This window comes from Lactuca virosa, chromosome 4 (assembly GCF_052849685.1).
Source record: "Lactuca virosa cultivar CGN04683 chromosome 4, Lactuca_virosa_CGN04683_v6, whole genome shotgun sequence".
NCBI lineage: Eukaryota > Viridiplantae > Streptophyta > Magnoliopsida > Asterales > Asteraceae > Lactuca > Lactuca virosa.
In genome coordinates, this window is record NC_136429.1 from 388726536 (window position 1) to 388753045 (window position 26510).

Consider the following 26510-nt stretch of genomic DNA (forward strand, 5'->3'; position numbering starts at 1 on the left):
GTGTTAGTATGATGGTGAAGAATCAGCAGTGTTTCGATACTTCAACTCTTAATGATTTGTACAATCAATTGAAAACTCACGAAAGTGAGGTGAATGAAATGGAAGAGGAGTCGAAGCTCAGTGTGGGAGGTCCGTTAGCACTAGTCTCTAAAGTATCTGAGAAAGAAACATTCGAAAAAGGTGATTCTAAGTAGGAAGAAGGGTTTATATTGAATTCGGATGATGAGGCAATAGCTTTTTACTCAAATAACCGTGTGAAAAAGTTTTTCAAGAAGCCGTTCAATCCGAAGGTTAAGCAAAATGAGGTAAAAGGAAGTTTTGTGAGTAAAGCTTCTGGAGAGGAGAAGAAGAAGTTTGAGAAGTCTGAGGCAAAGGTTACTAAGGTGAAGAATGAGAAAATTTTGAAAGGAGATACAGATGTGGATTGTCACTACTTCAATGGAGCTAATCATTTAGCTAATGATTGTATGTTTCGTAAGAAAGATGAAAGAAAAAACAAAGTCAAGGATGAAGCGTATTATGCTGAGAAGCTGGAGGGGGTCGGGGCTAAAGCTAAGAGTTTGTCCTTGGTGGCAAAAGGAGAGCAGGAAGAAGATGGCACTTATCAAATCTGTTCTTCGGGATCAGATGATGAAGAAATGCGTAATCCGACGCATGGTGCTATGTATGTGAAGTATGAGGAAGATTCGAATGAAGAGATGAATAAGGTGATAGGACGATGCTTCGTAACAAAATCTGCTGATAAGTCTCCGATGACAACCAAGGTACGTTCTATTCTTGAATCTTTTAATATTCCAATAAGTGCCTATGATTCTGAATTAGTATCTTTTGATGAAATTGTTACTTATTTTGATTCAATTGTTGTGTCTGCTAACAATGAGGCTAAGAAATTGTCAATGCAGTTGTTAGAGACCCAGAAGCGTTTAGATTCGAAAATAAGTAAGATTGAGTGTTTAGAATTACAAGTCACAAACATCATGTGCGATAGAGATTCATTATCTAGTGATGTAAAACTTCTATTAGCACAACGTAATATCTATTGTAACACTGCTAAAAGACTTTATGGAAAATTGACTGATTTGCATCATTCGTGTGAAATTAGCAAAGAGCAACATAGAAAATTATTGCCTTTTCTATCATTTGAGAGAGAGAATGTTGATAATATTTCGTATGATTGTGAGAAAACCATTGCTGAGTTCGACAAAATCCCAGATGATAGATATGCTTATGGAATTGTCAAAATTAATGAATGTCTGGATACGAATGCATTAGTTGATATAGTGAATGATAGTTTAACTAAATCAGAACAAATCAAAATTTTGAAAAAGACTGAAAATTCGACATCTGATTCTCAATCTAATTTTGCCGATATTGAAGATAACTCTGACAATATTAGCAAAATTAGTGATATTGAGGATGTTGATTGTTCTCAGTTGTTTGTCATTAATGTTGCATCAAAATCTAAAGGAAAAGAAAAACTTAAGGATTTGAAGGTTAAGATTGACACTGACAAACCTTCTACTTCGAAAGATTGTGATTTTGTGGATATCCGAGATAGTCAAATGGATAGCAGTGATGATGAAAATGATGATGACAATTCATACAAAAAGGTCTCATCAAACAAAGATTCGGAAGAAAAAGAAATTCCACGTGTTGTTGTTGATCAAGTATTTGGGGACACTGAAAATTTCGACAAAGTGTTGTCTGAAAAAGGAGCCCATTATTTGGAAACAAATCAAGTGGTGTATCCAAATTTCAAGTGTACTGATGATGTTGTCTTTCCAAATCAAGTGTTTGTCACTACTGGAAATATTGAAAACATTAAACCAGAATTTAACAAAATGGTCGAAGATGACAACAAGAATACAACAGACGAAGGATTCTTTTCAAATCAAAACATTGTCGAAAATAATATAGCAAAGAGTTCATATGTTTTTCAAAGACAAAAACCACAATGCAAATGGGTTGAAAAATCGAAAATTGTGAAAGAAGTTACAAAAGAGGTTGTTGTGGAAAATGAAACAGTTGTCAAATTAAATTCCAAAGAATTTAAAGAACAAATTGATAAGTTTTCAAAAGAAAAGGAAATTTCAAAAAGACACGCTCGAAAGAAGATTTTTTGGAAAACCGTGGAATTACGAAAGCAACAAAATGGTTTGTCATTGAAAACAACTGAAAACACAAAGTCTAAATCTGTTGAGAACAAGTTTTCACATTCAGCAACTCATTCAGATCAAACGATAAATCTTGTTCAAACAAATAAAACTACATCTGAATTTCATCCAAAAACAAATTTTTCGAAAGTTTCAAACTCATCATTTTCTAAAGATAACAAAAATACCTCAAAGAGTGTTCAAAATCAATCATCAACACAACGATTTTCTTCTAATCAACAAACAAGATTTTCTCAAAAACAAAAATCTCAAAATCGATTTTCTCAAAATTCAACTATTGGAAACAATGATAGAAGTCGATATGCAATGTCATTTCGTCCGAAATCAAATGTTGATTTCTTCCCACAAAAACCAAAATTTCCAAATCCTACAGGGAAACAAACATTCAAAGTTTCGTACATAAAAGGGTTGTCTCGTGACAAAAACATCAACCATTGGCTTGAAGGAAAAGGACGAATGTATCAATCAAGAAAATACTCTCAACAACAAATTCAAGAAGCTTATGAGAAGTATGTGAATACTTCGTCAACCGAAAGCTCATCTTCATGTTTCAGTAAAAACTTGGCAACCGGTTTCGAAAGAAAAACATCTTCAAGCTCAATCTAAAAAGACGAAGGCATATGTCAGTGACAATCCCAAACTAACAAAAACTTATGTTTCTGATCCTTTACCTAGTGATGTTGACTTAATTGATAGTCTCAAAACTAAAGTTTGTGATTGGGTTAAAGGTTGAACATTTCATTCTGTTTTCAAAGCTAATTTCCAAGGACCCAAAAAGCCTTGGGTACCTAAATTTTTTCATTGATTGCAGGTGCTATGTGACGAGCAATATGATGAGAAATGGTATATCGATAGTGGTTGCTCACGTCACATGACTGGACGAAAAGAAAATTTAAGAGATTTTCGAAGCATGGAAAATGCAGGGGTTCTGAAGTTCGGCGATAATCATAAATATCAAGTGAAAGGCTATGGAAAAGTAACGAATGGACAGTTTACTGTAAATCGTGTTGCTTTTGTCGAAGGTCTGAAACATAATTTGATAAGTGTTTCACAACTTGTTGTGGGCACTGGCAATCAAGTGGTGTTTAACGAAGAAGGGAGTATTATCTCAAAGATTGAAACGAACGAAGTGTTGATAAAGTCGAAACGTTATGGCGATATGTTTACTCTTGATCTAAAACCGATTGTTGGGAAACCTTTAGTTTGTTCACTTTCAAAAGCCACATATGAAGTTAGCTGGTTATGGCATCGTCGATTATCACATTTAAATTTTCGCAATTTAAATAAGTTGGTACTTGATGATCTTGTACGAGGTTTACCAGTTTTAAAATTTGACAATGATACCTTATGTGCAGCTTGCAAAAAAGGAAAACAACATAGGAAAGGTCATCCAATTGTGATAGATTCGAAAATTGTGGAACCGTTGGAACTTCTTCATATTGACCTTTGTGGACCATCAACTGTTGAAACTCTCAACAAGAAACGGTACATTTTGGTTATTGTTGATGATTTTTCACGATTTACTTGGGTGTATTTTCTCATGTTAAAATATGAAGTCGCTCAAACAATGATTGATTTTATCAAGAAAATTAAGATGAGTCTGAAGAAAAATGTTCGAAAAATCAAAAGTGATAATGGGTCTGAGTTTAAGAACAAAGTGTTGGATTCATACTTAACCGAAAAAGGAATTTCACATAACTTCTCTTCGCCCTATACACCTCAGCAAAATGGTGTGGTTGAAAGACGAAATAGGTCATTTTGCGAAGCAGCAAGAACTATGTTGACATATGCGAATCTTCCTCAATATCTATGGGCTGAAGCAGTTTCAACAGCATGTTTTACTCAAAATCGATCTTTTATTCATCGACGTTTTAACATCACTCCGTATGAAATAATCAATAACCGAAAACCAAATGTTAAATTCTTTCATGTGTTTGGATGTAGGTGCTTTATCATGAATTTCAAGGATAATCTTTCGAAATTTCAAGCAAAAGATGACGAAGGAATCTTTTTGGGATATTCGCACAATTCGGTGGCATACAGAGTGTTGAACAAGCGCACACGCAAAGTCGAAGAGACATTTAATCTTACTTTTGATGATTATTATGTCAAACAAGTTGAAAACCAATTCGAACAAAATCCAATTATTAATGAATGAACAAATGAATCTAACATTGTGAGTTCATTTGATTTTGATTATGACTTAATTTTTGGTATTCCTGACAGCGCTGTGGATGCTGAAGTTCGTGCAAATGATAATCAATCTTCTGAATTGTCGAAGCATATTGATGACTCCGAACTCATTCAAAATATTAGTGATAAGATTTCAACAACGAATTCTCTAGAAGTTGGCGAAAGTATGCTTAATAATCCAGTGGAGGGAGGGCACTTGGATTCAAATACTCTGATTGAGGGGGAGGATTCATTCGAGGGGGGGGATGGGAGAATAGTTGAAGATGTTGAGGGGGAGCATCTTATTGAGTGGGAGCATCAGAATGATAATTCTATCGAAAGTAGAAATAATGATGATGAAATGATAAGTCTTGATCAAAATGATGAATTTCATGAAATAAATGATAATCTTTCTGTTGCATGATCTGAAAATGAAGAGATGTACGAAGATGCACCATTAGAATTTGGTCCAGCATATCCACCATTAAAGAAATGGACAAAAACTCATCCAAAAGATCAAGTCATTGGGAATCCTAAAGATGGAGTGTTAACAAGAGCTCAGATTCGTGCGAAGAATGAGGTATTAAATACTCATCAAGAATTTTGCATGTTCAATGTTTTCATATCTAAAATTGAACCAAAGAAAGTTAAGGTTGCAATGGAACACTCAGATTAGCTTGTTGCAATGCAATCTGAGCTGGCTGAATTCGAAAGAAACAAGGTTTGGAGATTAATTCCTAAACCTGAAAATGTTTCGATTGTCGGGTTAAAATGGATTTTCAAAAACAAAACCGACAAAGATGGAAATATTATACGAAATAAAGCACGGTTGGTCGTAAAAGGATATTCGCAACAAGAAGGTATTGATTATGAAGAAACCTTTTCCCCTGTTGCAAGACTCGAGGCTGTTCGAATATTTTTAGCTTATGCAGCTCATAAGGATTTCGATGTCTATCAAATGGATGTGAAATGTGCTTTTCTCAATGGAGAACTCGAAGAAACTGTTTACGTTGAACAACCTCCAGGTTTTGTAAATGAAATGCATCCTGATCATGTGTACATTTTAGATAAAGCTGTATATGGGTTAAAACAAGCACCAAGAGCATGGTATGCAACTCTTACCATTTTCGTAAAACAGTCAAAATTTAAACAAGGATCAGTTGACCCCACGTTATTTCGAAAGAAAGTTGGGAATCATCTGATGCTTGTTCAAATTTATGTCGACGATATTATTTTTGGCTCTACTGACCCTGCTTTGTCTAGTGAATTCGAAAATTTGATGAAAAGCCAATTTGAAATGAGCATGATGGGTAAAATCAATAATTTTCTTGGCTTAAACATTTATCAAAACAGAGAAGGCATTGTCATCAATCAGAAAAAATATACAAGGAATTTGCTCGAAAAGTTTGGATTGACAAATAGCACGAAGTTAAGAGTACCAATGGCGGTTGGCACAAGGCTATCATCTTTGTTAGAAATGGTTGCGGTTGATCTTACCTTATACAGGAGCATGATAGGTTCATTGCTTTATCTTACTGCAAGTAGACCTGATATCATGTTTTATGTATGTAATTATGCTAGGTATCAAGCAAATCCACGAGAACCACATTTAACAGCTGTGAAGAACATCTTTCGTTATCTCAAGGGAACGATTTCGTTAGGATTGTGGTATCCTTCGAAAACAGGTTTTTTCATTCAGGCATTTTCAGATGCAGATCTAGGAGGGTGTAGTTTGGATCGAAAAAGCACAAGTGGTGGTTGTCAATTTTTGGATGGAAAGTTAGTCAGTTGGCAGTCGAAGAAGCAGACGTGTGTTTCGATTTCCACTGCTGAAGCTGAATATGTTCCAGCTGCTGCTTGTACATCACAAATTATTTGGATCCAGAGTCAGTTGCGAGATTATGCTGTGAATATGAAAAAGATTTCATTGTATTGTGATTCTCAAAGTGCTATACGTATTTGTCATAATCCAGTACAACATTCAAAAACAAAACATATTGCTCTTCGTTATCATTTTATCAAAGATCATGTGGAAGATGGAAACATTGAAGTTCATTTTGTAAAAACAACTGATCAACTTGCTGATATTTTTACAAAAGCTTTGGATGAAAAATCATTTGTTCGAATTTTGACAGGTTTGGGTATGATTGAAGCGAGTTCAGTTCTAGGAATGATTTTGATTGTATAACAAAGGAGTGCTATACAAATATGTCGATTCAGAGGCAATAATACTTTATTCAACGGTTACTGTTCATAGTCAACGCTTCGACACGCTTCGAATTCGACAATGTGCATGTTGGTTATGTGGTACAAAGTTTCATTATTTTGTCAAATTTTCGTAAGATTGTCAAATTGTCGTTAGTTTACAAATTTTGGTATGTTTGTAAAAATGTTTTTTGTAAGTTTGTATCTTAGCTTCATTTTCGAAAAATCAAAACCTACAAAAAGATTTTATTTTTGTTTTGTCGTTTTATTTTCAAAAAATCAAAAATTCCAAAAAGATTTTCTTTTGTTAATTGTTTTCTTTTTCAGAAAATTTTCAAAAACACAAAAATATTTTCTTTCTGTTAGAAAAATCAAATATATCAAAAAGATTTTTGTTATTTTCTTTGTTTTTCTTTTGGGCATATTTCACGAAGGTTATACAAGGGTCATGCTTGTGTTTTTCCGGGAAGGTATAATTTCGACAACTGTGTACTAGTTAGACTGTCCCTAGAAGCATGTTGCATCATGTCGACCCAAGCCTCTGTAGACTCAATGTGTATTTACGAAAGCCTTAATGAAATTTTTCATACGAAAATTTCTTCCCAAGTCAGGCTTATATTCACATTAGTCAATTGAGCTACCTTACTCTTCTCACATGAGTTAAGAGTTTTTTGTTTTGTCCGAAAATAATAGAGGTACAATACGTTTCTCAAAACGAATCTTTTTCATCACAAAGTTCTAACACATTTCACACACAATGACATATGTCCGAGAGGTCATTGATCAAACCAATCATGACTTAGGCATGTCAAAAATCTGTGTTAATGATCTAACATCATGAGGCCGTGATGGAAGTGAAACCCAAAATTCTATCTTCGTAAGGAATTGACGGGGAACTATATTCCAGTTTTGACGAAACATTTGTTTCAGTACCATTTTTCGAAACTCCAAATCATATTCATTTCGTATGAGTGGTCTTGATCAAACTATCGAAACCCACGATGTTTGTTACCTAACAAGATCCAGCACAAATTTTTTTTCCATGAATATGATTTCCGTGTGAGTTTCATCTGCTTTCCAAGTCACTTTCAAAATATTTCAAAGCATACTTGTCCCTGACTACACTGGTCAAACAGGTAATTTCGGTTACAATTACTCATGTTATGTTTAGGTTGATATGTAACGAAATTCATTAAGCTACCCACGAAGCCTTATAAAAGAAGCCCTTCGATACTTCTCTACAAGTATTCGATTGTATTTCACGGAAAAATGCACAAGCTGTTGGTCATCTCTCTTGATGATTAACGAAGCCAACTTTGCCTGGGGTTTATTTCCTTTTGTGTTAAAAATTTTTTTTGACATCACAGATCCAAATTTTCGTTAATTTGCTTCTTATCTTTTCTTTGGCACACTGCGCTCACGAAATCCTTGAGGTTCTGAGTACTACCAACTCAGGCTAATGATTTCGAAAGTCTAGCAAATGAATTTGTCTCTAAACCCAAAGACGAAAGAGCTTAACCTCCATCCGAAGGTTGGTGACGGTTACTATTCCATGGGGCAACACGAACAGACTGTCTGACGAAATGTTATGTATTCAGTCCGGTTTTCTAGGCGATGTGACATTTACTTTTTGACGCATGGCAACTTTATCGGCAGACTGGTGCGACTTTTAAGGTGCCACGTCAGATCTCAGTTAATGCTTATCACGCGTTAAATTCAAATTTCAGGGTTACATATAAAAAGGGGATTCAGGGGTTCTTTGTCCGTTTACTCTCACAAAAGAAAAATTCCCTAATTCTCTCTGTTCTTCAAATCTTCAAAACCCTAATCATGGTTGGTGCTGATTCTGCTTCCCGAACAACTGAGGACATCACTTCTCAACCAATTATGAAGATTCAAAGCACGAATTATCAAGTAGAAGGGGATGTTTCTTTATATCCTGAAGAATTGAATATGGTAATTGTCGCATTGAAGGGTTCTGTTCTTTCAAAGGCGATGTTCAATTCTTTTGCTGTTCCACTCTCATGGCTTTCACAGGTAGGATCCACTGCTACGTATAGCAAAGCAATGGATATCATCACTTTCCAACTGGTGAATGATAAGAAGATCCGATTGTCCAAGAAGATTTTTTGTCAGATTCTTGATATTCCTAATTCTCCAATCTATACTGATCTTTCTTCTGCACAAGTCATTCATATGTTTAATGAGATGGATAATCAACCCCCACTCACCAAGATCAGTGATTTCAAGAAGTCAGCTCTTCCAACTGTTTGGAATTTTCTGTTCGGAATCTTTCTACGCTGCTTGACTGGTCGCAGTGTTGGCTTGGATAAAGGTAGAATGGAGGTGTATGCGATGGTAGTTGGTTTGTATTATGATATCACTGTGGATTATTCTACACAGCTATGGAAGGAATTTCATAAGGGTGTAGAAAACAAGAATGTTGTTCAAGGCATTTCGTGTGCAAGGTACTGGAGTTTGATCCTTGTGTATGTTTATGACAAAGAAGGAATTGTGGTGCCTAATAATGAAGAGAAAGCTGAGTTCACGAAGTATCACTTCCCAAAGGAAGTTTCTGATGATGCCGAAGTGTTCACACACATTGCTACGATTCCTGATGCAATGTTGAAGAGGGTTGAACCAACAAATTCGGTGTTGGTTGAGTATTTGAAAACAATCAACCTTGATGCTGAGACTGGAAAGTTATTGTCTAAATAAGATGCTGGTCCTTCGAAGAAATCAAAATGTTTTAAGAAGGATGCAAAGGCTACACCGGAGAAGCCTGTGCACGAATCTACGAAGTCACCACAGAAGCCTGAGAATTAAGAAGAAAATGTTTTGAATGTTGTGATAGTGCCAGTGGAACCTGTTACAGATGATCATGTCAAGGAAACCATTCCATGCAAGTCTGGTATTTTTCAAAGACTAAAGACGAAAGCTCTTGGTCCTTCAAATGTTTGTAAACCACACGTTACTCATCAAGGGGTAATTATTCGTGAAGTTACAGCTCCAGTTTCGCCTTCATCAAAGAAATGAAGAGCTGAAGACGTGGCTAAACATATCTCGAAGAAGAAGAGAAAGCAACGGAAGTTAGTTGTACAAGAGGAGTCGTCCGAATAGGAGATAGTTCTTGAGACACCCGAAACTATTCTTCCTAAATCAACTCCTGGGAAAATTGTGGTCATAACACCCGAAGTTTCGTTAACTGAGTCAATTCTTGAGGAGGTTCGAACTTCAGACATCACTACACACGTATCTGATATGGATGTAAATGTCACTATGGGTGAAGGAAATTCGAATAAAGAAATTGTTGTTTCTACTCAATGTATTCCTACATCTAATGATACTTTTGTTTCTGTACCACCATTCATTGTTCCTGTTTCGAACACTACCAATTCACCCAGTTTTGAAACCATTCTTACTCAACCCATCACTACTTTGTTCTCATCTCAATCCACTGATCCACCCAAAATTGATTCACCTGTTAAAGATTCACCCATTATTGAAACTGATAATGAAAACGAAGGTTTTGGAGGAACTTTCGAAGATCTGGAAATTGATGAAGAGGAAGAGAATTTTCCTAACCACATGTTGATGTCAATGAAACAATTAAAAATTATCAATAAGAAATTGAATTCCATAATTCAATCTCAAGCAGATCTGGGGGGTAGTACGTCTGTGTCAAGTATGGAAGTTGACAGTATGTTGAAAACATTCGAAGCGAAGATGGTGAGTAAAGTTTATATGATGGTTAGAGACTCGGACTCTAGAATCTTGGAGAAGGTTGATCACAATGATCAAAATAATGAGTTAAGAGTGAATTCTCAATCTTCAACGTTTATGGGGGAGGTGAAAGAATTTAATCATTTGGTGAAGGAACGACGTGTTTTATTTTTTCAGGAGGTCAAGAAAGTCAGGGAGGATGTGAATTTGAAAATTCAAGAACTTCGTGAAGATATGGTAAAAGAGATTGTTGTTGTTCAAAAAGATTATGCATCTCTTAATCAGAAGATGGATATCATCTATGATGCAGTCACCAAATATGTCAAGTTGTACGAAAGTTTGAGTCCTCAAATTACTCAACTTTCTACAACAGAGAATCAAAGCTTTGTCGAGGTTATCACTTTACTGAAAGAACTGAAATAATTATCGGTCCAGCCTGTTTCATCTTCGATAATAACTCCTGAATTCCTGTCTCAGAATTTTACACGGTTCGAAGCTGTTTTACACAAACAATTGGCCCCATTGTCCAAAATCTCGAATCTTCTACCAACAGATGCCCCACCTGTTAGCACATGGGTGCAAGGGGGAGAGAAGAAAGTTGGTAATGTGAAGGCTGGTGGTGAAGCTTCGCATGAAGATGCAAAGGTTGTTGGAAAGGTGTTCTCTTCGAATATTCCAACAAAAAAACCAATAATTTCGACTGCTGGGCCAGTAACTTCAAAAGGGATTGTTATTGGTTCATCTGCTGGAAGTGGTAGTAGTTCGAAGCCAAAAGAAAATGTTGATGGCTCTTCGATCAAAGATAAAGGAAAGACAATAGTGATCGAAAAATCAAAGGAAGAGAAGAAAACCGAAGCAGAGGCTGAGATTGAAAGATTACGAATAGTGCTAAGCCTAATGCGACTTCGTGTAAAAGATCCACCTGGAATGAACAAGGGTGATCCTGCTAAGCATTACAACTATGAAACGATTGAGTCGTAAGTTGCATATAACCATATGTATGCTTTTGAAAAGAAGTCGAAGCACAGCTATGTTGTTGCCAACTCAGCCATGAATCAACTGGATTTTCCTATCAATGAGATGATGTTCATCATGGCTCAATACAATATTGCTGAGAAGTTTGACAATGATGATGAGTACACATACATGAAAATCAGGTTTCATGCTGTTCTTGGAAAACTTCCAGAGGAAATATGGTCACTCGTGAAGATAAAGAAGGTGATCAGCATAAAGAGGGATGTGTTATTCGAGAATATGATGCAGAATCTTCGATTCTTTGTTTCAAGGGAAAATGGTCAAGTTTGTGATTTCTCAGTAGCATATTTTCTGTTGATGAACTTGTATGATCTTATACAAGTTGCATTGTTGTTAAAACATAAAGATGCCTCATATCTTCGAGAAACTGATCCTGAAGTTTTTCGACTTGGGCTTGCTCACATCAAGATATTCATAGACAACAACTATGAGTGTTTAGCCCTTACTGATGTGGAGTTAGCTACTGCAAAGGGAATGGAAGTGAAAGTCCCAATGGAAGTTTCGAAGACTCAGGCTGAATTGAAGAAGTTTGCAGATGGGGAGATCTGTTTAAAGCCATTTGGAATGGTCTTCGCAGGAAAAGACAAGAATGGAAAGGTGAAAACGTTTTTGTTCCAGACCAACAAAATTGAAAGATATACAACGTCCCAGTATACGAACTTTATTGTTTGTATGAATAATTGTTCGAAAGATAATGTTGGTGACAAGAAGGAGCTGCAGAAGATTATTTCATGGTACTCTGAAATCCGAAGGGTAATGCTGTATGCTATACAGATTCTCTTAAACTAAAGAAGGTCGACATTATTACAAAGGGGGAGAATGTTAGGGTCGAAATTATTCTAATATGTCTAAGTCCTTTGTACCCTTCGAATATTTGTTAATATATTTACTAAGGTGTAATTTCGTACGAAGCTTAAGTGTCTAAGCCTTAGTATTTTTTGTATGCTTTCACTGTTCCTATAAATATGGAACTTTACTAGAGTTAGATAAGAGTCTTTACAGAACCTGTCTATTTTTCTCTATAAACGTTGAAAGCATAATAGAGCTGAAACCAGATCTTATTTACACCGTGTGTTCAATCTACATTTGTTTTTAACTCTGATTTGATTCATACTTGATTCGACACTTCATCAAGTAGCACTTTTCCCTGTAAAAATTCCTATCTTTCTGATATGTAGTTAGGTCAATCTGCTGTCAAAATTTTCTTATCCCGGTTTGATGTAAGGCCTACTCCTAGGTCATATTTCCCGAACTTGTTACGTCATTAATGCCAGTATTATTGACAGATATCTAATCTCATGGGAAATCTTTATCTGAATGCTTTCATCCTTCTATTGCTAGATCTCTATTTCAACCATACTCTCATCCATTTGTTGGGCTATGGAGACTTAGTCCATGATTCACTCTCATCATACTCTCTATTGAATTCTTACAATATCTTCATCTTCTTAAACTTATAGCTACAAGATACCTCTACGTCGATCAGCGAGACGCACTACTCCGATAACTCCGAATCAACAACCACCACCTCCTCCATAATACAACCCAGCAGCTATCCAATCTGTAGTGAATGCGGCTGTAACGGCAGCCCTAACTCAGTTCAGCGCTAGTGGAACTACCGGGAGTGGAACAATTGTTCATTCCACTGCAGGGGATGCTCCAGTGCGCTATAGAGAGTGCTCGTATAAGGACTTCACCAACTACAAACCCTTGAACTTCAATGGGACTGGCAGAATCATTGCCCTCTCGCAATGGTTCGAGAAAACGGTGTCGATCTTTGAGATTTGGTCCTGTCCGGAAGGGAGCAAAGTAAAATTTGTTGCATGCACCTTCGCAGACCGAGCCCTGACATGGTGGAATAGCCATATCAAGTCACTAACTCTAATAGTGGAAAATGTTATGGGCTGGGAAGCTCTTAAGGAGCTCATAATCAAGGAGTACTACCCGAGGGGCGCAGTTCAGAAACTGGAACAGGAACTGTGGAGCCTAACCATGAAGGGCTTCGACATAGTAGCCTATACTGCCAGATTCAACGATCTGGTGGCACTATGTCCAGGAATGCTCCCTACTGAGGGAAAGAAGATTGAAAGGTATATCTAGGGGCAGGTGCCTCCATTTCAGGGGAATGTATTAGGTTCAAACTCCACTACCTTCGACAGTGTCAAGCAGTTGGCACAGCGGCTCAATGATCATGGACTTCGTACCCCGACAACAACAACAACCGTAGCCATCTCAGAACCATCCAAGGCCGCTGAGAACAAGCGGAAGTTCTGGGACAACAAGAAGAAGAACGATGCGCAGAACGCTGCTAAAAAGAAGCAGGTCGTGGCTGTTCATGATGTGATAACACCTACTACTACTGCGCCGACGAAGCAGTATGCTGGGAGCTTTCCTAAGTGCAACAAATACAGCTTCCACCATAACGGACCCTGCCGGGAAATGCAGTGCGCTAACTGCAACAGAAAGGGCACACTGCCCATTTCTACAAGGCTTCGGCAAGGCCAATCACCCAAGTCCCCGGCGCTGGTGTGGGCCACGCTTGCTACGGATGTGGCGAGGTGGGCCACTACAAAAGGAACTGCCCGAAGGCAGGAATGCCGGCGGAGTGGGGAGAGTTTTGGCTATAGGCCACGAGGAAGCAGTTGGCGACCCTACAGTGGTCAGTGGTACGTTTCTCCTCGATAACTCATATGTATGCATACTATTTGATAGTAGAGCGGAGAGGAGTTTCGTGAACCAGAAATTTGTTCACTTGCTTAAACAAAAATCACGTGCACTCAAAGAAACGTTCACTGTAGAAATGGCTAACGGAAAGACAGAGAGCACTAGCTACATATACATAGGATGTACACGAACTCTAGATAGCCATTCATTTCCAATCGACCTCATGACGGTCTCAATTAAAAGTTTCGACGTCATAATCGACATTGATTGGTCCAGGTCTCATCGTGCCGACATCATGTGTTACGAGAAGGTCGTTCGCCTTAATCTACCGTCTAGCGAAACCCTAATTATCTAAGGCGACAAACCTGGCACGAACCTTCGTATTATCTCAAGCATACAAGCCCAGAAGTACTTACGAAAGGAATGTCGCGCATTCCTTTCTCATATTTTCGATGTGAGCCAAGAGACGAAGGACATAAAGAACATCCCAGTAGTACGCGATTTTCCCGACATCTTTCCAGAAGAACTACCAAGATTAACTCCGCAGCGTCAAGTCGAGTTCAGAATCGACTTAGTTCTAGGGGCTACGCCAGTAGCCAAATTGCCCTATCGTCTAACACCAGCTGAAATGTAGGAACTATCTAGTCAACTTAACGAATTGCTCAGCAAGGGCTTTATTAGACCAAGCTTCTCACCCTGGGGAGCACCGGTCTTGTTCGTCAAGAAGAAACACGAATTGTTCCGTATGTGCATCCACTACAAAGAGCTGAACAAGCTTACCGTCAAAAATTGATACCCTCTGCCTCGCATAGACGATTTGTTCGACCAACTTCAAGGGGCGAATTACTTCTCAAAGATAGATCTGAGATCTGGGTATCGCCAGTTACGAGTGTTAGAGGAGGATGTTCCGAAGACAGCCTTCCGAACTCGTTATGGACACTACGAGTTTGTAGTGATGACATTCGGATTGACCAATGCGCCCGCAGTATTCATGGACTTAATGAATAGGGTGTTCTGTCCTTACTTGGATCGGTTTGTCATTGTATTCATCGATGACATCCTTGTCTACTCTCGTAGTAAGGAGGAGCATAGTCAACATCTACGTCACGTCTTGGAAACACTGCGATCAGAGAAGCTTTATGCGAAGTTCTCTAAATGCGAATTTTGGATTCGAAGAGTCGAGTTCTTGGGTCACGTTGTTAGTGTAGAGGGAATTCATGTGGACCCTTCCAAAATCAAAGCCATTGAGAACTGGTCAGCACAGAAGAGGCCTACAGAAATTCGTCAATTTCTAGGCCTCGCTGGCTACTATTGCAGGTTCATTCAGAACTTCTCTCGGATTGCGAAACCGCTCACAACATTGAACCGGAAGGGTGTGGCCTTTGACTGTGAAGAGAAGCAAGAGAAGGCGTTTCAAACGCTAAAATGAGCCTTATGCACCGCACCGATATTATCCCTCCCAGAAGGGATAGAAGACTTCGTGGTTTATTGTGATGCATCCAACCAAGGGCTCGACTGTGTTCTGATGCAACGAGGTAAGGTCATCGCCTATGCCTCAAGACAGCTAAAGACACACGAGGTCAACTACACCACACATGATCTTGAGTTAGGAGCAGTGGTATTTGCTCTAAAGATCTGGTGACACTATCTGTACGGTAGAAAAAGCACTATCTTTACAGAACACAAAAGCCTTCAACATATATTCGACCAGAAGGAGCTCAACATGAGACAACTACGGTGGGTCGAACGTAGTAGCTGACGCCCTAAGTCGGAAAGAATACTCTGGTCGTAGAGTCAAATCATTGACTATTACTATCCATTCACATTTGTCCACACAAATTAAGGAGGCTCAACTCGAAGCCTTGAATCCTGAAAATGTGGCGGGTGAATCCCTGAGAGGGATGGATAAAAACTTGGAAGTCAAGCATGGCGGAGCCTTATACCTCATGGATCGGATCTGGACACCGAAGGACGGTGGTCTCAGAGACTTGGTCATGACAGAAACGCACAGCACTCGATATTCCGTCCACCCAGGTTCAGATAAGATGTATCTGGATCTTAAAAAGTTATACTGGTGGCCTAACATGAAAGCAGAGATTGCTACCTGCGTGAGCAAGTACCTTACTTGCGCCAAGGTTAAGGTCGAATACCAGAAACCCTCAGGTTTACTTCAGCAACCGGAGATACCTGAATGGAAGTGAGAGCGGATCACAATGGACTTCATAACCAAGTTGCCAAGACAACAGGTGGTCTCGATACCATTTGGGTGATCGTAGACAGGTTAACAAAGTCCGCACACTTCCTGCCTATCAAAGAGACGGACAACATGGAGAAACTAACAAGAACATACATTAGAGAGATTGTACGACTGCATGGTGTTCCCATATCCATTATCTCCAATAGATATAGTAGATTCACTTGAAGGTTATGGCAGTCGCTACAAAGTTCCCTAGGAACTAGGCTGGACATGAGTACAGCCTACCATCCGCAAACCGACGGACAAAGTGAGAGAACTATTCAAACCTTGGAAGATATGTTACGAGCCTGTGTGATAGACTTTGGGAAGGCACGAGATACTCATTTACCCCTTGTCGAGTTCTCTTATAATAACAGTTATCACACAAGTATAAAGGCTGCTCCATTTGAAGCCCTCTATGGCCGAAAGTGCAGATCCCCTCTGTGTTGGGCTGAGGTGGGCGACACTCAGTTAGCTAAAGGACGAGTTCCTGACAGCACTCTCACAGGTCCGGAAATCATTTGGGAAACGACAGAGAAGATCGTTCAGATTCGTGAACGATTGAAAGCCTCTAGAGACCGACAGAAAAACTACGCAGACAAGAGAAGGAAACCTTTCGAATTCCAGGTGGGCGTCCTTGTTCTATTGAAGGTCTCACCCTGGAAGGGCTTGATATGCTTTGGAAAGCATAGAAAGCTAAATCCAAGATACGTAGGGCCTTTCGAAATTATCGCTAGAATCGGCCCTGTAGCTTACAAACTCAGACTACCTCGCGAACTTAGTAACGTACATTCTACATTCCACATCTCGAACTTGAAAAAGTGTCTGTCCGACGAGACTCTTGTAATCCCAGTCGACGAGATCGAGATCAATGAGAGCCTCAACTTCGTGGAAGAACGAATGGAGATCATGGACCGAGAGATCAAGCAGACGAAGCAAAGCCGTATCCCGATAGTGAAGGTTCGCTGGAATGCCAAGCGAGGACCTGAATTCACTTGGGAGCGCGAGGATCAAATGAAACTGAAATATCCCCATCTTTTTACTTAGATAATTTTAATTGCTTAAACTATAATTTCGGGAAGAAATTCTCTCTAACGGGGGGATGATGTGACAACCCGAAATTTCTATCTTGTACAACCATTCAATTCAATCAAAGTCAGGCTCGTTTCTGCCATCTTTTAGCGTTGTTTAGAGTCTGTTTGAGTGTTCTAAGTCTTGTACATTCAAGGATAGAGTATAGGAATGAGTTACTAAAGTTCATCGTGTTACATTCGGCCGAACACTCCTTCATGAGGAGTGTACGGCCGTGCACATGGGTGTACAGCCGTACACCCATGGTGGCCGTGAACTCATGCCTATATATGAGTTATAACTTCATTTCTATTAATTTCTCACACTTCCAAGTCAAGAAAAGTCAATTCTCTCTCAAGTATCATCAAGCATTTCACTTTGATCTTCAAAAATGTAAGAATTCCTTCCATTTCTTAGTTGTTATCCTTCACGATCTAGTATCACCCTTTGATTTCATCCATGAAATTCATCTTTTTGGGTAGATCTTCAACTATTCAACACTTTCACCAAGAACACCAAGAATACCTACTTGTTCTTGGGCCATGAACTCTTTAGGAGCCTTCAAAAGGGTGAGTTTCTCTTCTATCTTCTAGTTAGGCTTGAGAAACACTTGATTCCTAGCCTTGAATCATCATCTAATGAAAGAACTTCAAGGGTGTACGGCCGTACACACCTCATATGGCCGTAAACCCTTGTTAAGTTCATGATATGGCCTAAACTCACCTCATGTCCCAACTTAGGATCATGAACACTTAGTGGATGCTAGATAGGGCCATAAAACACCCTTTTTTCATACTTCTTCCATAAGTGTACAGCCGTACACACCATAACCGTACACCCATGTGGCTGTATACACTATGGTCATACACACCTTCGCCGTACACACTCTTGTGTGGCCTTAAACCCCTTCTATGCAATCATATGTGATTGTAACACTTCAATATAAGTGTTTCCTAGTCCCTAAGGTGGTTTCCTTGCATGATTAGTTGTATATACACTAATTATATACATATATGTGTGTCATTATATGCTTAATAGGATTCGTTTGTGCTCGAGGCTTCACTTGACAATTAGCATCCTATAACGATCTTTCATTCGTATAACTCACCACAGGTGAGTTCATACCCCTGAACTTATCTTTTAAATGATTTTAAATGCTTTTATGGGGGAATACAAGTAGAAACATTATAGTTATTATATCAATCATATGTGATTAATAACTATCAAACAAGTAGATTTCTTATTCTTCAAAACTGTGTTATCAAACAAACTGCTTCAAATCGTTTTATAAACTCTTTTATATGTTAAACTCCTTATGATGTTACAAAACTCTTTTAAATTTATATATTGTCAAAATCATGTCTATATAGATATAGTTATATAAATAAGGTTGAAAGGGCTTAGGACTGATAACTCGCCTTATTTCCTGTTCCTTGTTTGGTTGTGGACTTAGGGTACCGGTTGTTTGTCCGAGTGTCATTTGAATCTTACTTATATATTACGTATATGTGTATAGATATAAAAGTTCTTACTTCAACTCAGCACCTTTGGGTAGCAAAGGTGTACAAACATGCTCAGTCATTCAAACAACATTACTAGTAAACTATAATAGGTATAGTTTAGGGGATTACTACTCACTATTTCTAGTACAATGAAACATAGAGTCAGTTCAAACTTACTATAATGAAAAACAGAGAGAACATACTATAATGAGAAACAAAGAGGAACATACTATACACTAGAACAGAGAGAACATACAATACACTAGAACATACTATACAAATACAAGAATAGTATATCATTAATGTGAGCCACTACTTCATGACACGACAATATACTGCTATGCCACGTTTTGTAACCAGAGTCTCCTGGAGGGAGAGCGTGAATTTGTGTATAGATCTATATGGGATTGACCATCCTACACCTTGCTTCTAGCTACAGTGGGACCTGCAGGTCTACGAGTGACGAATGTCATACCATTTCGACGTCTCGAACGTTGTGTTTTACTAGTCAATCAAGTATGGTTATAATCTTATCACATTTTACCTTAATTAAACAAATAGGTTTAAGGTAGTTAGTAAATTGGTAGTTACTTATATACAAAGCTACAGTACTTCTTTATTTTTCCCATTTCATTCACATTGTGATCTTCTCACATAAAAGGTAATGAAAACTATATTTTGGTAATGATAGTCATACTTCGGAAAAACACTCACTTTTACAAAAGAACAAACTTTCAAAACAGTTGAGTCTTGGTAGAAGACTACTTTAGTAGAAAATATAGGATTTTCTAGGAAGTATTCAAACATTTACAAACATTTACATACAAACACTTACAAAATTTTACATGGAACATTTACAAACACTTTCATCAAACATATTCAAACAATGACATTAAATACTTATGAACTCACCAGCTTTAATGCTGATCTACGCTTTCAAAATAACTTGTATTCTCAGGTCACCAGTAGACAGGTACCGATGATCAGATTTTGAGAAGATGGAGAATGTTCAAGACTCGTCTTTTAGTTTGATTCATATTTTGGTGTCTTATAAACTATACGGAACACACTTGTATTAAAATTATATTATTAATGCAATGGATGATGATGTTGCTTGTTTTACTATTATGCATTGTTTTGATACTGTACATGACGTCCTCCGCCCCCGAACGTTTCTGCCGTTCTGGTTTGGGGGTGTGACAATCCCCCACTGACACTGCAAAGTGAGTACATAGTCCCATTCGTTCCTATGTTAACGATTAAACATGTTGTTGAGGGGTATTTAGGTCATTAGGTTTGGTTGTGAACTCAATGAATAAACACTAGGGCATACATCTACTTTGTTTGTTTGAAAACAACCATTTAGTAACTCCTTACCAAAATACACCACTTGCCAAACTGATTTATTTTGGAAATCAACTTTTGGTAATCTAAAAACCGTTGAACTCACCACATGCTACAAACTTTTTCAATAAACAATTGTTTACATTAAGCGACTATTTAATTTTAGTGTTTGCTTTAAAATCAACTTATGGTACTACTTAAAACATATGCACTCACCAAGTATTTTTATAGTTGACCTTTTTATTTAATTTGCTTTTCAGTAATCTCGTCCTTAAGATGGCACTTTGGAAAACATTACTCAAACATAGCATTTCACAACAATCATAATATTTATTTATCACGTAACTAACACATTAGAATATAGATACACAGCTGGGTAACTTTATCTAGAAAAAGAAATACAGTTACTCACTTTGTCAATTACTGAAGACTACCTATGATTCTGGCCTAAAGCTCTTTAGTGCTTTCCAAGTCATTAGTTGTCCACATCTATTGGGAAAATATATAGTTGCAAATAGTGATCATGATCAAAACTATTGGTAATATTTATAATAATAATATGGTCCTTTTAGGTTGTCCTTAAGACCCCATTAAACAATTAAGACGCAAAATGATTTATGAGAAATTAGTTTATTAATATTTCATCTTATGATAAATTAATTTGAAGCTTATTTGTAATGAATCACTTGGACTGGATTCTAACTAACTAAAAGGTTTAATTAATAGAAAAAATTCAAATGTTAATTCAACAAAAAGAAAGTTGTTTTGGTATGACTAAACTGCACAAATGGTCCCTATGGTTTGCTCAAAATTGTCACTTTGGTCCAAAAAAGTTTGGACTCGCACCAGTGGTCCAAAGTTTTCATTTTGTTGCTTGTTTGGTCCAATCTATTCAGATTTTTGTTCAAAATGACGGATTTGCCCTTGTTAATATGATTTTCTCTTTTTTGTTAATTGTTTTCCTGATTTTCAGATTTTAAAAAATTAAAAAATTAAAAATTAAATTAAATTTCTCTCTCTCTCTCTCTCTCTCTCTCTTATTTCTTCCTTTTCTTCTTCATTTTTATGGTAAAAACACCACCGGAGGTGGATGCGTTTCCGGTGACCATCAAGAACAACTCTATCGGCAAGCCAAGGGGCTGCCATCGCCACCACCAACACCTCCCTCGCCACCAACTGTTGCCTCCATTAATGCTTCCTTCTTCTCGGGTCAACAGAGGAACGAAGACCTCCATCCTCTTTTACGTTTTGCTACCGATCACAACAGAAAGGGAATGAAGGCTCCGGGGATAGCCTTCTGTCGGCATCCCTCCTCGTGACTGTGTAACCACCACAGATGAACCACCATAGGACCAAGTTTCTTTGTTGCCCTCGTGTTTCTTTTCTGCTTTCGTTCGAGTTCTTTCTTCCCCGATCAGACAAGGACCGGAGAAACCCACTCCCAACCCTCCTCCTCATCCCCTTTCTGCGGACGATCACCACCCACATACATCCCCCTCAATCTGTTGCTGCTTCCAATCGAGTCCCTCTTCTCGATCAGACAAAGGCAGAGGACTGAAGTCCTTATTCCTCCTTCGTATGTTGCTGACCGATTGGATCAGAAGAAGAAAGAAGACGATGGCAGTTTCAAGATGAACAGAACATAAGCCCTTGCACCGTCCCCGCCGTCTCTCGACCCTCCTGACTCCATCAAACGACCCTCAGGTGAGCTTCAGCTTCAGAGGCTGCCACAATTCTCATTTCCTAAAACCCTAGGGTTTTCAGAGGTTGTCGTCGCTTCAATCCCTAGCTTCGATCTATGTGACACAGCCTGGAACTTTTAGGGTTAGGGTTTCGCTGCCAGAGCATCGATCTGGTGGCGTTCATATTTTCTGTCGGTGGTGTTCATCTTTTCTGCCGGTGGTGTTCACGATTTCCGGCGAGAGTAAAGCTTGGGTGAGGGAGTAAGGGTGGTGAGGTTCTCTTAGAGAGAGAGAGAGAGAGAGAGAGATTTTTCATTTTTATTTTTTTATTTTGTTTTAAAAAAATTATAAAAATAAAATAGAAAATGCAAATTTTCTTTTTTCTTTTTTTCTTTTAATCGAAAAAAGTATTTAAATAATTAAAAAACTGCAAAAAAAAATAAGGGCAAAATAGTCATTATAAAAAACTTTATAGATAAGTGGATCAAACTCGCAAGAAAATGAAAAGTTTAAACCTCTGGTTCTAATCCAAGTCTTTTTGGATCAAAGTGACAATTTTCAGCTAGCCACATTGACCATTTGTGCAGTTTTGTCTTTTGGTATTAAGCAATTAGGAACCTAAAAAAAGCACTTATGAACCTATAAATACGGAACTATGGATTAAATCTCAATGCTTAGTTTAAAAAAAAGCTATAAAGACGGTTAGTTTTACATTTAAAAAAGAAATAGAATCGAAAAATATTACATAACACTTGAAAAATTGCTTGAGTAAAAAAAAATCACATAACCACATATACAATTGATGTAATTTACTATATAATGTTATATTATAGAATGGCTATACAAATTTCATCATTCCAAGCAGAGGCATTGACATTCATTTTCACACTAGATTTGGCAAATATTAAGTTTTTTTTTCTTAAATTGAATGGGTAATGGTGTATGGAATGTAGGCCTTTTAAAGTATTCAATTAAGATCCTATAAAGCTAAAAAGAGATGACAATTTCACAACCTTTGAAAGCTTTATGCCTTCCTAATTCATTGATTCTACTTGTCTTGCTTTTCGTACTCCTTTCAAAGCCTCACTTTTTTCGGACAATAATATATATCACATCACTTATTGTCTTGCTTCTTTTTACATGTTTATATATTTGTTGTTTGACTAACGGTAAATACAAAAATCCATAAGACATGACATCCAATGAATTTAAAAGCAATGTTCATAAAGTTTTGGAATGAGAATTTTGTCTTGCATTCACTAACATTTCCGATTATTGATTAAAGATGTGCTCAAAGATCGAATTTTAACTATAGTAAGAGCATGTTAACAATTTAAATAAGTTTTGGTTCATTTCATGAAAAAAGAAATTATTATGTCATTATTGAAGCATAGTATGGGGTTGGGGTGCAAGAGGGCAGGTCTAGTGGTAGAAAAGGAAAGAAGATGCCTGGATATTGTTATGTTTCATAAAACATTTAATTCAAAAGGCTGATCAACACAGTTTCCAGATTCAGACTGATGCAAACTACCCTCAACATAAAAACAAATTCAAAGATCTGCTGCCCCCACATCTTCATTCTTTAATTTATTCAACAAACACAATAATTTATTCATGTATTCTAGTTGCAATCTAAGTATCATTTTTACAGAAATGCAAATAGATTATGTGAAAGCAAGCGACATCATCTCCTTTTCAGTAAAACTATAATTTATTCATGTATTCTAGTTGCAATCTAAGTACCATATGATGGTTAAATTTCCTAAAAATTTTAATATAATTGAATATCATTTTTTCATAATTAACAATCACACTATAATTAGTTTACCATGAAATTCATTTGAAAGCTCAATCATTAAAGTAAGTATATATGAACAATTACCAATGCTATTATATAATGCAATTTTATATTATAACATAAAAACGATAATTAAAAACATAAGATGAGAACATATGAAAAACATGAACTAATATATATCTTCATGATGCTTTTTGTTAAATCGCTACATATATAAAAGGAGAAAAAAAGAACATTAAAATACAATAACAAGGTAGAAAAACCAAAACTGTTAGTAAATAATTCTGAAAAGTTTCTGATTTTCCATCGATTGGTGATCCTTAGAAGAAACTACGGAAGAGCACTGTACTGATTGAATTGGTTCCAAACTTGAATTCCATTGTTCCAGTTGTTATTGCTTCCACTTTGATAGTTTCCGGAAGGGTTCATATCCGCTGGAGCTATTGCTGTCGGTTGATCCACATTAATCGGTACATAACTGTTGTCAAAGAACCACTCGGTCTCCAAACCCACACTTCCGCCACCACCATCTTTTCTTAAATCACTAGCCATGGAGGTCTGTGAAGGTTTTGGAATCTCCAAGTTGTGAAACAAAATGGGTTGAAGTTTCTGAGCTTGAGAGTCGATAACAATTTGGTTCTGCTGTTGTTGCTGATCAGTTTGTCCTCCAGCAGCACCACCACCACCACCTGCGCTAGTACTGAACAATGCAGCAAGTCTCTGTTGCTGTAGCTTCCAATGTAAATCTTGGTTTATAGAACTCAAAGATTCTATAGAGGTAGCAAGATTATTAGTAGCGCCAATGTCTTGAAAACTCGTCAACCCTCCATGCAACTGATGATTGTGATGATCTTGTTTCATTAAAGGAAAATTAAAACCCAATGAATCATGATTCAAGTAAGCAGGTGGATTGTTTGATGAAGAAGGGAACTGGTTTAGCCCACCAAGCTGAAAGTCCATTGCTGGTGGTGAAAGACCGCTGAACAAACTCAGACCTCCAATATCTAAAGACGAGTCTTTCGAGGAAGAATCACCATTCAAAAACCTCAAAGAAGCCGATCTCGTCTTCTTATTCTTCCTGCAACCGCCGCCAATTGGAACGTTTCGTAAAGCGCCACCTTTTGTCCAGTACCTTCTACATGTCTTACAAAAGTGTCTTGGCTGGGTGAGACTGTAATTGTTGTAATAGCAGAATTTTGTGTTGGGTGAATCACATCTAGGGCACTTGACTGTTTGTTCCGGTGGCTTCAAAGTAGATGTTTTCCGGCTACAACCATCACCACCAGAGCTTTGAGTTTCATCTTTCTTATGCTGCTTTGATGGTGTGGTATTCTCTAGAGACATGATGGAAATGGATTAAATTTAGAAGAAAGAAACCCTAATGGGAATTTATGTAAGGGAAAGAGAGAGAACGAGTTATCCTATGGAAGAGGCAAGATAGAGCGAATTGAATGGTTTCATGTATTCGCTTGAAATTAAGATGGTAGTGGGCGATGTTGATGGGTTCTTGTGAACTTCATCAATTAAGGAGAAGAAGGCTTCTATTTTCAGAAAGAATTATAGGCTGTCTTTGAAGGGTTACATCTCATATCTCATATTATATATATAGCTACAAATACGAGAGAAAGAAACAAATTTTTATTTTTATTTTTATCTTACTATAGTATACATATTAATGAAAATTGACAATAATTAATTTAAAATATATAACTATTTAGTAGATTAGAGTGTGTTTCCATTTTTACAAATATATAGCCTATATTAAAATGTAAAATAAATAAATAAATTGCATGCTAAAAGTTTTAATCAAAAATATTATTTTTTTGAATAAATTGAAATATAAAAGTTCATAATTTTGCCATGGAAAAACCACTCTTGGTACCAATCAAAGAAAAAGAAAATTGAACTTATATGGTTATATTTATAATCATTATATCAAAAGGTTCTATCCCAACGGTAACAAGTGTTGTCTTTCCTTTTTAATGTTGAGGTTTCAAGTTTTCTTTTGAATATAAATGAAATTAAGGAATAGTTTATTATAATAGATTATATTCACCGTTCAAAAAATTATTTGTAATCATTTATATTTAAATAGATTTATAAAACTAGTACTTTGTAACTTATTTCTTTTGTATACACAACTATATTTTTATATATTTTATCAAAATTTGATAAATTTTACTTATAAGAGATTGTGAAAGTATATATTATCTCTTTTCGAATAAAATAAATACTAATAAAGCACTGTATTTTTTTTTTAAATCTATTCTTTTATATTATTATAAATCTTTTATGTGCTTACAATTTTGTTTTCATATATAATAAAGAAAAATTATGTTTAATGAGTTTGCATTTGGAAAACGCGAACATTTATCACAATATACTGGATTCTAGCTGAAGAAAGGCTTTTATACTGTCATGGTTTTTACAACCAAATGTTTTCTTTTTGGAATTTTCCCAAGTGTTATCATTGTGTTGATAAAAAATGTGAAAGAATAATGATTGCAAATAATATTATTTTAGTTAATGAAGTGACATATGTCTGCTATATTGCATGAATTTTGATATATATCTATAAATGATATATAAACAGATTTGTTTTTTTTATTAGTATTCACAACAAAAGCCATTTAGTGCCTCAGATTCACGTGGTCTTCATTTCCGAATTGTATGTTTTAAGCTATTAGGCAGAGAGTCGTGTAAAGGGTGCTAAACTCTATACCAGCATTCATCCATAGCCATCTCCAACACTACCGATGAAAGAGAAAACGGCAAGAATATGCCAAGCTTCACAGAAAACCTCTGCATTCCAAGATGATGGTACGGTGTTCCTCTCTTTACCGAGTTGCACATCAGCCGGTATTGCAATACCGAACCTTCTCTTCTCCGACTCCCTACAGCCTT

The 26510-nt window shown here is 37.0% G+C and overlaps 1 pseudogene; it reads right to left on the bottom strand.

Moving 5' to 3' along the window:
* Positions 1-23760: 23760 nt before the first annotated feature.
* LOC145169024 (dof zinc finger protein DOF5.7 pseudogene) lies at positions 23761-25171 on the bottom strand (annotated as a pseudogene).
* Positions 25172-26510: the final 1339 nt, after the last annotated feature.